This window comes from Herpailurus yagouaroundi, unplaced genomic scaffold (genome assembly GCF_014898765.1).
Source record: "Herpailurus yagouaroundi ecotype Mexico unplaced genomic scaffold, PumYag 185, whole genome shotgun sequence".
In the NCBI taxonomy this organism is placed as follows: domain Eukaryota; kingdom Metazoa; phylum Chordata; class Mammalia; order Carnivora; family Felidae; genus Herpailurus; species Herpailurus yagouaroundi.
In genome coordinates, this window is record NW_024412416.1 from 2,227,181 (window position 1) to 2,239,724 (window position 12,544).

Sequence of the window (12,544 nt, forward strand, 5' to 3'; positions counted from 1 at the left end):
TGGGACAGAGAGAGACAGAGCATGAACGGGGGAGGGGCAGAGAGAGAGGGAGACACAGAATCGGAAACAGGCTCCAGGCTTTGAGCCATCAGCCCAGAGCCCGACGCGGGGCTCGAACTCCTGGACCGCGAGATCGTGACCTGGCTGAAGTCGGACGCTTAACCGACTGCGCCACCCAGGCGCCCCTTTTAAGTCTTTTTTAAGAAAATATTTATCGTCACCTTAGCTAACGTATGGCGTGTGCCGTGTGCTCTTGGCTTCGGGACTGGGTTCCCGTGACTCATCGCTTACACACGACCCCCAGTGCTCATCCCAACAGGCGCCCTCCTCGGTGCCCATCACCCGTTTCCCCCTACCCCCCCCCCACCGACCCCCAGTTTGTTCTCTGTATTCAAGAGTCTCATATGCTTTGCCTCCCCCCATGAAAGGAAAACCCTTTCGCTAAGGGGAAGCCTGTAGCTCAGAAGGGGAGTGGCTTACCCAAGTCGCGCAGCCGCTTAGCATCAGCCCAGCCTGGTAAGAACCAGCCCCGGACTCCTGGGCCAGTGCTCGTTCAGTGCCCACTCCGGCCTCCCGAGCCTGGAGCGTGCACGCGCGTAGCTGGGCGTGCATCTGGTTCCGCTCTTCGGTCTCTGTCCGAGTTCTATCTGAGCGGTCTCTGTCCGAGTTCTATCTGAGCGTATGCGTCTGCCCACAAAGACCTCTCTCTCCCTCTCTCCTCCCTGCCCTTTTCTTCCTCTGTCTCTCCCTCTCCTCCCCCTTTCTTCTCACAGCTGTTGGGCAGTTGCTTGGGGGACTGTAAGGGCTACAGAGAGGCGTAAGACTCAGTCCGCAGCACGGAGAGGCTCACGCTTACTGGATGGGACGTGCAGGAGTGAGTCGGCGTGGAGTGCTTTGGGAGAACAGGAGCACAGCTCCCGTTCCGGTGAGCTGGGAGGGGTGTCCGGGAGGGCTTCCTGGAGGAGGTGACTCTGAGCCAAACCTTGAAAACCCTACAAGAGCTGGCCAGGAGGCCGGCGCCTGCGAGTTGGAAGGGGCAGCGCGTGCGTGCGCGGAGGTGCGGAGGTGGGAGAAAGCAGCGGCGTCCGGAGGAACATTAGGCACGGGGGAGAGAGCCAGTGACCTTGGGCAGGGATTTGAAATTTTTGCGTATTGAGTCAGTCGTGTCATGATCATAACAAATTAAGAGAAGAAAGTGGGGATTTCTTCATCTTCACAGACGTTGCTTTCTGGTGCCAGGCAGGACGGGGCGCTCGTCAGATAGCTGTGCGGGCAGAAAGACGAAAGCAGGGAGCAGCCCCCTTGCTCCACTGGGGGAGGGGACAGGCATCCCGCCTGGGGGACCTCTGGCATCCTGTCAGAGAGGGACAAGACAGGGACTCCGCTGCTCCCACACCCTTGTGAGAGGCGACACCCCGAAGCGAACACAGAACACGCTGGTCCTGCCCAAGCCCTGCTGAGTGGACACGGTTGACCCCGGGGGCCCCGTGTGTCCTTCATTAATACCTGGCCTTCTTTTGCGGCCAGGTGGAGAGGAGGCATGCGGTGCCAACAGTCCTAATCTGGGCCTTGGAAGCGCCCGGCTCGCCAGCCTGACCACTCCCTCCTGCTCTGGCGTTAACCCTTTCTAAGCCCGTCCCGTCCCGACCCGGGCTGACCCGTGGGGCAGGGATTTCCAGGTCGCTCAGCGGCCTTCCTTGGACACACGCGGCCTGGACTTCGTTGTCAGATACCCTTGGGTTCAGATCCTGGCTCTGAGCCTTGGGAAAGTGGTTTTACCACCGCGCGTCCTCACTGTCCCTGCCCCGGGCAGGAAAACGGGCAACCAGCGGCCCCTGCCCTCCGGGCCGACGGCGGAGCCGGATTCCGTGCTGACAGCGCCTGGCACGGCGTGTGTGCTCAGCGAGGGTGCTGCGCACAAGGTCTCGTCGTGCCGGTCAAGGCCGCGTCTCCGAGCGCTCTTTTCTCACGGGCTGTGGCTGGAAGCACGTGACTCCGCGGGTCCAACCCAAAGGGTTATCAGAGCTCCGGGAAATGAACTCTCTTCCCTTGGAGGGCCCCACAGGGTCCCGGTCTGTGCCCTTCAAGGAGCTGGGACCGAGAGTGTCACTAGGTTTCTGAAGTTCCCTTTAAATCTGTACCTAATCAGATTCATCTGATTAAGAAAACGTCTGTGCGAGCTCTGTGTAGGCTCTAAAGCGCAAACAAATGTGGGAGCTCATTACACGGCATTAGTCACTTATTTATTCGTTCGGTTGTGGGTTGATTCATTCGGTAAATGTTTATTGAGACCTTCTGGGCCAGGCATGTCCCAGTGCCGGAGACCCTGCTGTGAACAAGAGTGTCGATTTCTGTTCGGGGCGCTTATGCTCTGGAGGGGACACGCTCTGTGCAGTTTTTCTGTTAACTTGAAGTTGCCTTAGGGGCGCCTGGGTGGCTCAGTCGGTTGAGCGTCCGACTCGGGCTCAGGTCATGATCTCTTTGCTCAGAACTTTGTAAGAACTGGCACATCTCCGGCAGCACAGTCGGAGGGGTCCGAGGGCCAAAGCCATCCCTCGGCCGAGTGGGCCAGTCCCCAGGGAGGGGACGCCTCACCTGTCCGGGACCATGCGCCTGGCCAGGGGCAGGAAGCCTGCTTCAGGGCCCACGGTCTCCGCTCCTGGACCCTGGGGTTGAGTTTTGGGGTGTGCAAATAACTACCAAAACGTGGAGGCTGGGAGGGAGAGGTCCCATCCGGAGAAGTCAAGAGGACCGCTCGTGTGGGGCCTGGGGATCCCCGGTCGGTCCTCAGGTAGCGACCCCAAGCAGGAAGCAGGAGAAGGAGTTCCCAACTGAGAAGCCCCAAGGCTGGTGACGTGGGTCTGGGGGTTTTCGACACGTGGGTGGCCGGCACGCTGGGGGGACTGGCCCTGATCACACAGCGTGTCCGCGGTGCGTGGAGCGAAGGTACTTCCTGGGGGGCTGGGCGTGTAACAGGAAATCCGGTGCTCGCCGGGGTCTACCAGCTGTCTGCAGGTGCCGGCCGGTCTTTCCGTAGCTGGAAACGGGGACGGGTGCGCGTGTACACGCCAAAGCGTGTACGCGTGTCAGGGTGTGCGTGTGCAGGTGTCCGGGGGCGATCCCACGGAGGTGAACTTTGGGTCTGGTGCACAGGGGAGACTGAAACGCACATGAGTGATGGGAGGCGCACGCGCGGGGTGTCTAAGGGGGGCTTCCTCTCCCGTCGCCCCACCGCTCAGGGACTCTGCGCCCTGAGCCCTCAGTCCCGTGGGGCAGATGAGCGAACGAAAGCTGAGCCGCGACCAAGATCCCGTCGTGAGGCCTCGGGGGCTCCCCGGCCTGCTCCCGGCTCCCTTCCCACAGGCACGCGGGGAGCCGGCCCACGGGGTGTCAGGCCGCGGAGGGAAGCCCGTCCTTTGTCTGGAGGGGGTCCTGGGGGGCACAGGCGCCGTGCGGTTTCCACCTTGAGGTGCAAAGCACCCTGGGTCAGTAAGGGTCTGGGCGCGATGTCCCCTACACTTCGGAACGAATTCGCTTTCTGATAGTCAAGGAAGGCGGGCCATCTGATAGGAGGGGAAGGCAGGGGCTGGATTCAGGCCTGGTGTAGGAAGAAAGCTGTGGGGTCTGCGAAGGGTGAAGCGACCTCCAGAGGCCGGCGGGACTCCGTCGGTCCCAGCCTTGCTGCCGGATTGAGACGGTCCCAGAATCTGGACCCTGGACGCTGGACCCGAGCCCCGGCTGCGCTGTCCCCCCTCCCACCCACCCTCAAGGGAAGGGGAGAGTCTGTGCCTGCTGACCGAGGCCTACATTTTCTGCTCTTGAGAATTTCCTCTGCGGCCCTCCAGACTCAGCCCTGCGACACGGGACGGTCCCCCACACCCACTGACAAAGACAGCTTTGTCTCCGGTGTGTCTCCTTGTGACCGTGGGCCTGGCTGCCGGGCAGTGGCTGGACCTCTGCAGCCCCACACGGAATTGCAGGGGCCTCCTACGGGCGCCCGCAGCCTCGTTAGAGCCCCCAGGAAGCCCTGAAGGGCTTGTTGGTGGGCGCTTGGAGCGGATCCCATTTTTCAGAGGACAGGGCCCCACAGAAGCCCCAGCCCGGCACATGCCAAGCGTCCACGAGGCCGTGCTTAGGGGACACGCGTGGGAAGCTCTTCAGGGGGCAGATGGGCTGAATGCCACCCTTAGATTAAGCTCTCCGAGGGGACATGCGGGGGTGGGGGAAAGCGCCCCGGTCACAAGGCAATCATCCCGACGGGGGAAACAGAGGCGCCTTGTCCCTGTTTGCTGGGGCCCTTGACGCGCTCCTATACGTCAGGTCCTTGGCTCTCCAAGTCGAACCACCTGGAGGGCTTGCCGAAACAGAGGGCCAGGCCCCGCCTGCCCAGGTCCTGAGTCAGGAGCCTCAGAAACTGCATGTCTACGGGCGCCTGGGCGGCTCAGTCGGTTAAATGTCCGATTTCGGCGCAGGTCGTGATCTCCTGCTTCACGGGTTCGAGCCCCGCGTCGGGCTCTGTGCTGACGCCTCGCAGCCTGGAGCCCGCTTCGGACTCTGTGTCTCCCTCTCTCTCTCTGCCCCTACCCCACTCACGTTCTGTCTGTCTGTCCGTCTCTCTCTCTCAAAGGTAAATAAACAGTTAAAAGAAAGGAAACGTGCATTTCTAGCAGATGGTGCTAACACCGTTGGCTTGGGGGCCAGGCTCCTGAGAGCCAGTTTTTACTCTAGGGACAGAGAGGCAGTGTGGTGCCGTAGAAAGAGCGTGGGCTTTGGTGCTGGGCGGATCGGGATTAGACTCCAGGCTGGGTGACCTCAGGGAAGTTGCCGGACTCTGGCGAGCCAGGGACGATGGGCTATGACCCAAGGTCACCAGGTCTGCGCATGGCAGGTGCTCAACGAATTTTTGTGCAGTGATTTTTAAGACGGGTATGATAACATTGGCTGGACTGGTGGCGGGTCGTGGGAGCCGACGTTTGCGTAAAGCTAGCAGCGTGTCAGGCCCGAGGAGGCCTGCTGGGGATCGGGGGTTCTGGGCGGGGCCGCCCCCTCCCGGTGTTCCCCGCAGCCCAGCAGATGGTGGCCTTCGTTCCGGGGCTCAGCTTCCCAGCGCTGGCAGCCTCCCTTTCGGACCAAGGCTTTTCACGGGGAGAAATCAGATGGCTCAGGTCGGGAGTCTCTAAGCAAACCTGCGCCAGGCTGGACGCGTTCGCCCTGAGTCACCTGTCCAGAGCAGGTGGCGAGGGCAGCGTCTGACTCAGAGCATCCCAGCCGGCGGCGGGGCCTGGGATGGGACCCGCAGAGCGGCCTCTGGGTGAGGACGGAAGTCTATTTCCCATCCTCCGCCGGCTCTGACCCAGGCTGGGGCCCCAGGCTGTCCCGGGGAAATGGTGCCTTCACCTCTGCCGGGGAGCCGGAGAGAAAACTGAGGGAGGTGGATGCCCTGGGCACCGCGTGCAGGGAGGTAGGTGGGCCCAGGTGAGTGACGGTCCCTCCGCCGGCCGCTCCGACCCGGAGGCTGGCCCCTCTGACGGGCGTGGGGGAGGCTCTTGGTTGCTGGAACTTGACGTCATCTTTGGAAGCTGTGCTGGGGTGGAGGCAGGAGCAGAGGCCGGAAGAATCTTAGGGTGGGAGTCGTGAGCCACCACGGGGCGCAGTGAGTGAGGACGAAGCCGCGTCGGAGCTTGTGGGGAGGGGACGGGCGGGTGACCTCCTGCGTCTGCTGCGCTTGTCCTGCGTCCCTGGGGCCTCTGGTTCTGGGACATCCGACCGGCGGCCGAGACCCCCACCCTCGGTGCGGGACACGGGGACACCAGGGGAGGCCTCCCGGCTGCCGGCCAGCTTCCTCCTCCCCGGATGCATGGGAGCCGACGGGTGTCTCTGACCTTGACCGGGGTGGGGAGGGCAGCGTCTCTGCGTGTCAGCCACGCCGGTGTCGTGGGCGGGCTCCCACCACTAATCCCCCACCTTGCTTGGGTCCCAGGGTGGGCGACCCTTCGGCTGAGGAACGTGCTTGTCTCTGCCGGAGAATGCGGTCCCCGCAGATGCCCTGGCGCTCTGTGGACACAGGGAGGCGTCCCCCCTCCTTCTCGTTCCCGGCGGAGCCCCTCAAAGGCGGCACCTTTGTCCCTGGAGCCCAGCTCCGGGCCAGCCCGGGGGGCCGCTGTCCGTGGGCTCCTGTCCTTCCTCTTGGCGCCCGGGAAGGAGAGGAGAGGTCCACTCTTCTCCTCCGTTCGCCCTCTCGTCCTGCTTGTCCTGTGGTTGGGTGGCCGTCAGCATTTACGACCGCCGTGGAGGGTCCCTCCTACCCTCCGCACCTGACGACAAGGACAGGAGCTGGCGGGGGGGGGGGGGGGTGGGGGGGGGAGCCGGTGCCCCCTGCTGTCTGTTGGCTTATTCATCCCCAGTGGTGCTCATCGGTGATACTCAGTCTGCCAGGCGCTTCCTGCCCCAGGTGCTGCCTTAAAGCCTTTGCACGTGGCATCTTGTATGAGCCTCTCGGCACCACCCCCCCTTCGGTCCTGTGTCCCCAGAACAGAGAGGTGAGGCCGCTTGCCCAGGATCTCTCGTCTAGAAAGGGGCACTCCGGATCCTCACCCCAGCCCGACCCCCACATCTACACCCGTCATTGCTACACGGCTCGGCAAATGGCCGCATTTCCTAATCGCCAAGATTTATCTTTCCCGGGTAGAAGGTTGGGTTATAATTGCCGAGAGCAGGTGTTTGCTGGCTCTTTCCATGCATGGGAACCTTCCCGGAATTGAAATCTTTCCTGAGAACTCATTATAAACCGTCAAAAGCCGAATTGCTCAGGCGGGGGGTGGGGGGCAGGGGTGTGGGACCCGTCCTTTGCCAGCCTCCCGCATCCCTTTCTGGGGGGCCAGCAGTGGCCCCAGCGTTTGGGGGTGAGGCGGGGAGGGTGCGCCCGGAAAGGAAATCCACTCACCAGCCGGATGGGGTCCTGGCTCCCAACCGACTCTTCAGTTTCATCAGCCCGAATTGGCGATTCGGTCCCTTTGCTCCCAGCTCACACCCCCGGGCTCCAGGGCCACCGAGAGATCTGCTCTGATGGGAGGACAGGACGGTCTTTTAAATCTTTCTGCCTCTGTACATGTTGTTCTCTGGACATGAAGTGCTTTCTCTGGAACCTCCTGCCTTCCTTTCTCCGGGTGGAAAACCCTCATCCGGCTTTCCAGCCTCAGCTCACGGGCTGATTCCTCGGTGAGGCCATTTATCAAGTCACTTCAGACTGTGGCCCTTGATTCAAAACCCGTATGATTAAACTCCCCACGCTGGGAATATTCTCCGTTCACATGTCCGTCTTCTCCAACGGGCCGTAAAAGATCGTGTCTTCCCCCTCGACACCCATCAGTGCCTGGCACACGGTGAATCTCCGGGAACGGCCTGTGACCCAAATAAGTGAATACCAACATCACCGCAGCCTTAACTGTGACCAACAGTAGCTGGCATTGGCACTGTCCCCGTGGGCCGGTGACAGATTTTCACACGGAAGACGTTTTTTTTTTTTTTTGGATCCCGAGACCCAGATCGGTGCGGAGAGGACCACGCTCGCGTACACGGGCACAGAAATATCCAGTGAGGGTATGATGGTTCTGAGAGCTTCGGGTGTGGTCAAGAAGGCAGCCAGCAATAGGAATTTGTTTCAAGTTCTTCTCTCGGCTTCCAGCTGGAAGAAGGACAACTGAACATCGGTCCCGTTCGCTAGGCAAGGTTGCCCACGTGTGGTGGCAACGCTGAGGGTCCCTGCAGCCAAGACTGCAAAGCAGAGAAGGGGCCAAGCAGGACTCGTGGGCTGCCGGGAGCTGCTCTGCTGGCCACCCGTGGAGATGCTGGAGGACAGGGTGCACACGGGTGTGGAGCTCGGGGCTGACGGCGCCCCAGGGGCTGGGCCCACCCCGGGTGGGGATCTGCGCAGGAGCTGTCCTCGGTGGGGGGGGGGGGGGGGACAGCCGGCGCCGGGGCGCGCTCCCTGTGGCCCACCGCAGCAGGCGAGGCGAGGCTAGAGCAAACACGGGCCCCTTCCTCTTCCTTCCACGTGGAAGACACAGGGGATTTGAGGGTCCGTCCCAGCTCCTGAATCGGAGTAAGGACAAGCAGGTGTGGTGCAATGGGAGCCTCAGGGGCCCAGAAGAACGGAACTAAGCGAGAAATCAAAGCAAGCACCCCCCGTAGGAAGCGGCTGTGGGAAATCCGGGGACACTTCAGACGCCCAATCGTCTTCCGTATTATCTGTGTTCGTGCTTTATCGCACCGTAGTAAGGGTGGTGTTTCACGAAACTCTTGCCTTAGATACATGTATTTATGTGCATAATATATTCACGTCTGTCAACATTTGCATACAGACACATCTTACGTGTGTTTACGTGGTACGTACCATGAGGTAAAATGTAAACTCTTACAGTGAGAGAAGATTTACAGAGTTTCGAGAAACAGTGGGTGGGATTTGGAAGGGAGATGCTTAGGGAGAGCGTCCTAAGCCGCAAATATTCCCGATGTTGCCTTCCAACCCGGTGGCCTCGTCGCCCTCGCCCGAGGCGGGGACCGCGGACTAAGTCGGCTACGGGTTCGCGTCTTTCTGTTCTTGTCTTTTCTTAAATGGGTCAGGAGATCTGGAGCAGCAGGGAGCCTGGGCGGGTGGGTAGGCCCCCGGCCCCTGGCCCCCGGCCCCCGGCCCCCGTGCCTTTGCTCGCTCTCTGAGTGTGCGCGCTAGCCAGTTCCAGCCCCTGGAGCAGGAGGCCCCCCTCCCCAGGCGCGTCCTGGGCTACGCGCTTCGCACCCCTGTGCAAAGAGGAAACGCAGATAATACGACTACTGTGTGTGCCCGTGTGTGTGTGCGTGTGTGTGCCTGCTCACGTGTGCTTTGAGAGAAAGAGAAATAATCCTGAGAGGATATATAATCTCTTACCAAAATGCAAACCAAAACCAGTCACCTTACACACACACGTGCGCACACACACACACACACACACACACACTGGCAGCTGTAGGACCACAAAGTCTGGAAAGTTCTTGCAGGCAAAAGACTCCGTGACGACGTAGAGCTGTGGGTGGTTTTGCATCTCTCTGCGTCTCCTGCCTGGAGATGGCTGATGTCAATCTCACGCCGTTGCAGTCAGTTCCCCTGGAAGGGGCCTCGGTTGTTCACTCGAGCAAGTAGCTCGGACTCTGGGTTTGTTCATTTAAAATGTTTGCGTCGTTCCTGTCTTTTATCTTTCTCCCTCCTTAGATCGAAACGAAGTAAGGTGCACCCATTTATTACTGATTTATCGTATTGCCGCTTTGTATTTTAGTTTTTTACAAAATGGGCTTTTGATAAAAATGTTCTGGTCAGTAAAATGCACGGTGACTGGTTTTCCCCCATCCCCTGGCCTGTTCTTCAGAGACCATCCTGATGACAGTTTGGTGAGGACTCTGAATTTTACTATTTCCGAACACACGCATGTACACACACACACACACACACACACACACACACGCTGTGTAGCACAGAAAGATCTACCTCATTCTTCTCCACACCTGCAGAGTACCCCGTGTCTCTTCACACTCACCCACAATAGAACACAAATACGCACGGACAACCCACCAGACTTGTGCCAGGCCTGGGGTTGCTAAGTGTTTCCCATTAGAGGTTGTCCAGGAGAAGTTACTGCACAGAGTCTATGAGGCTCTATGTGGATACATACATCTCTGAAGTTCCAAAGAGAGACTGCGGATTCTTTGGAAATGTGTGCACCACGTTGAAAACACTGAGTCACATCACACATGGGCTCACAAAGTAAACCTCAGTAAATTCCAATGAATAAAAAATGTCCGGGACGCATCCTGTGGCCACGATGCAATTAAACTGGAATTTTCTATTCAAAAAATTATAAGAGAAACAAGGCTAAATCTTGGGAATTCAACCATAAGAAATTAACAATGACCACAGCGACCTTCAGAAGAAACTGGAAATCACACCTGCAATTATAGACCATTTAAAAAAATAACAATTAGAGCGCCATATTTCAAAATTCGTGGGGTTGTGGCCCCAGAGGTATTCAGAGGAGAATTTCTAGCTTTAAATAATAATGATGATGATGCCACTAGCGGCAATGACAAATAGTCAATAAATTGTATTAAGGGATTTACATCCAGTGGGATTTACATCCAGTATTTTATTATTGTTTTATTTACTTTATTTTATTTTATTATTTTGTTTATTTTATTTTATTTTATTCCATTTTATTTTATTTGTTTTATTTTGTTTTATTTATTTTATTTTATTTTTTATTTTATTTATTTTATTTTATTTTATTTATTTTTTATTTTATTATTTTGTTTTATTGATTTGATTTGATTTGATTGATTTGATTTCTTTGATTTGATTTCTTTGATTTGATTTCTTTGATTTGATTTTATTATTTTGTTTTATTTATTAATATTTGATTTTATTTATTTTATTTGATTTTATTATTTTGTTTTACGTATTTTATTATTTTGTTTTATTTATTTTATTCCATTTTATTTATTTTATTTTGTTTTATTTATTTCCTTTTACTTATTTTATTTTATGTTATTTTATTTACTTTATTTTTACATGCGAGATCTTGCCAGTTATGAGATAAATATGTAAGATTCATAACTTACATATAAGTAGCCATTTTACAAATGGTTCTGTTCAAAAAAGAAACAAAAGGACCGGGGAAATAACATAATCAGAGACATTTAGAACCTATATAAAGAAGAATATAAAATTTGTTTGAAGGTTTGAAAAGAAAATCTGAGCAAATATTAAAAAAAAAAAGACAAAATAATTAAGAACGGTTCTTGGTCCTCCCTAAATTTGTCTGTAAATCCAAGGAAATCTTCATAAAAACTTCAACCAGACATTTTAGAACCTGAGGGAATCATTGTGAGGTTCCCCAGAACTGCTTGTTGACAAAAATCAGCCATAAATTTCAATTTTGTTCCTCCAAATAGGAACCTTTGTTTTTCTGGTTTTAAGTCTGATACATGATGGCTGTAAAAGGAAATAGGCCCTAGGAAATTAGTTACATACAAAGGAAAGGCTGTCTGTATATCCCATCCCCCAGCACTTTATGCACCTTCCAAAACAAAAAAGTTACTAACAGTTCAGTGTTCACTAATCCAAGTCCATTTCTGTAAATAAACCTAGTCTCGAGGGCTATTTTACGCTGTTTCTTTATATAGGAACATATGGCGGACCTCTTTCCACGTCCACCTATGGAGATTTGTCGTACCCGTCTTACTGGGTGGGAATGTTCTGGAAAGTGTCTAACATGGTCTCTCACTCATGGACTTTTAGGTTGTTTCCACTGTTTTACTTTTTTTGAGTGATTTGGGGTTTTTTTTTTTTTTTTTTTTTTTTGGTCCATACTCTATGTCAGGCATTAAGCTAGGTAGTACCTCTTGGAGGTATTTTCTTTGGGGCTCTGGGTGGTTAGCATGGTCGTCCCTGCTCCGCAGGCCGTCGGCTAAGCTGCAAAGATGTTGAACACCGGGCTTGAGGCTGCACAGGTGAGCGGCACACTGGGTGTGCAAACTAAGGTGGCCTGTGGGTCCCAGCCCTCAGCTGGTACATTTGTGCTCCTGCCTGTCCCTCTGGCCAATGACAAACACCATCGTGTGTGGCTTTGTGCCGCTGGCTACCCGCTTCAGGTGCAACAGCATTTCCTGGGTGTGTCCCTGTTTGAAGCCCTGTTCCAGGCACCTGGATTTAATGGGGAGTAGACCTTAGCCAATCCCATCCAAAGAGTGACCGGTGGATGTGCCTTTCTTGAATGTATCTAGATCCTTCTTGAGATTACTTCTATCTTCAGCCTTTACCACGTTACAGGGAATACACACTCAGAGGGAAAGTCCTGTCTTGCTTTGTCCTTTGTCTTAGAGGCCTGGGTCTTGGGGAGGGCATCCTGATGACCCCACTTGTGCCCACACATGGATGAATAAGACAGCCTTCCAGGCTGCTGGAAGGTGAAGGGCTTCTCTTGGGTCTTACACATGTTCTAGGCTCTTCCAGCAAAGCAGGTTCCAGAATATCTGTGTGGGGGTGGGGGGAGAACCTGCTGTGAGCTCCATGTCACTATGACGTTAGTCAGCTACATGGGGTCCTTCATTCTGTGGTCCTAGGTGGGATGTTTTCCCTAGTATTAGTCAAGGTTCTCCAGAGCAACAGAACCAATGGGTGGGTGGGTGGATGGATGGATGGATGAATGGATAGATAATGGAAGGATCGATGGAAGGAAGGATGGATGGATGGGTAGATGGATGGATAGGTGGATAGATGGATGCATGGATAGGTGGATGGATGGATGGACAGACAGAGGGATGGATGGACAGATGGATGGATGGATGGATGGATGATGGAAGGATGGATGGATGAATGGATAGATGATGGAAGGATAGATGGAAGGAATGATGGATGGATGGATGGATGGATGGATGGATAGGTGGATAGATGGATGCATGGGTAGGTGGATGGATGGATGAACAGATGGATGGATGGACGGATGGATGGATGGATGGA

General features: G+C 55.3%; 1 protein-coding gene across 8 annotated transcripts in view; it reads left to right on the forward strand.

The window, feature by feature from the left end:
• Positions 1-12,544, forward strand: part of IL16 (interleukin 16) — a 94,537-nt gene that overhangs the window by 6,001 nt on the left and 75,992 nt on the right. The window contains exon 2 of one of the 8 annotated variants that reach the window (XM_040493487.1): positions 774-925. The exons of 2 other annotated variants lie outside the window; for them this stretch is intronic. The gene's annotated coding sequence lies outside the window, so the exon portion shown is untranslated. Of the gene's footprint in view, positions 1-710; positions 926-4,718; positions 5,476-12,544 lie in introns of those variants that run through there. 5 more of the 8 variants (XM_040493481.1, XM_040493484.1, XM_040493486.1 and 2 more) reach the window with 5 other exon arrangements.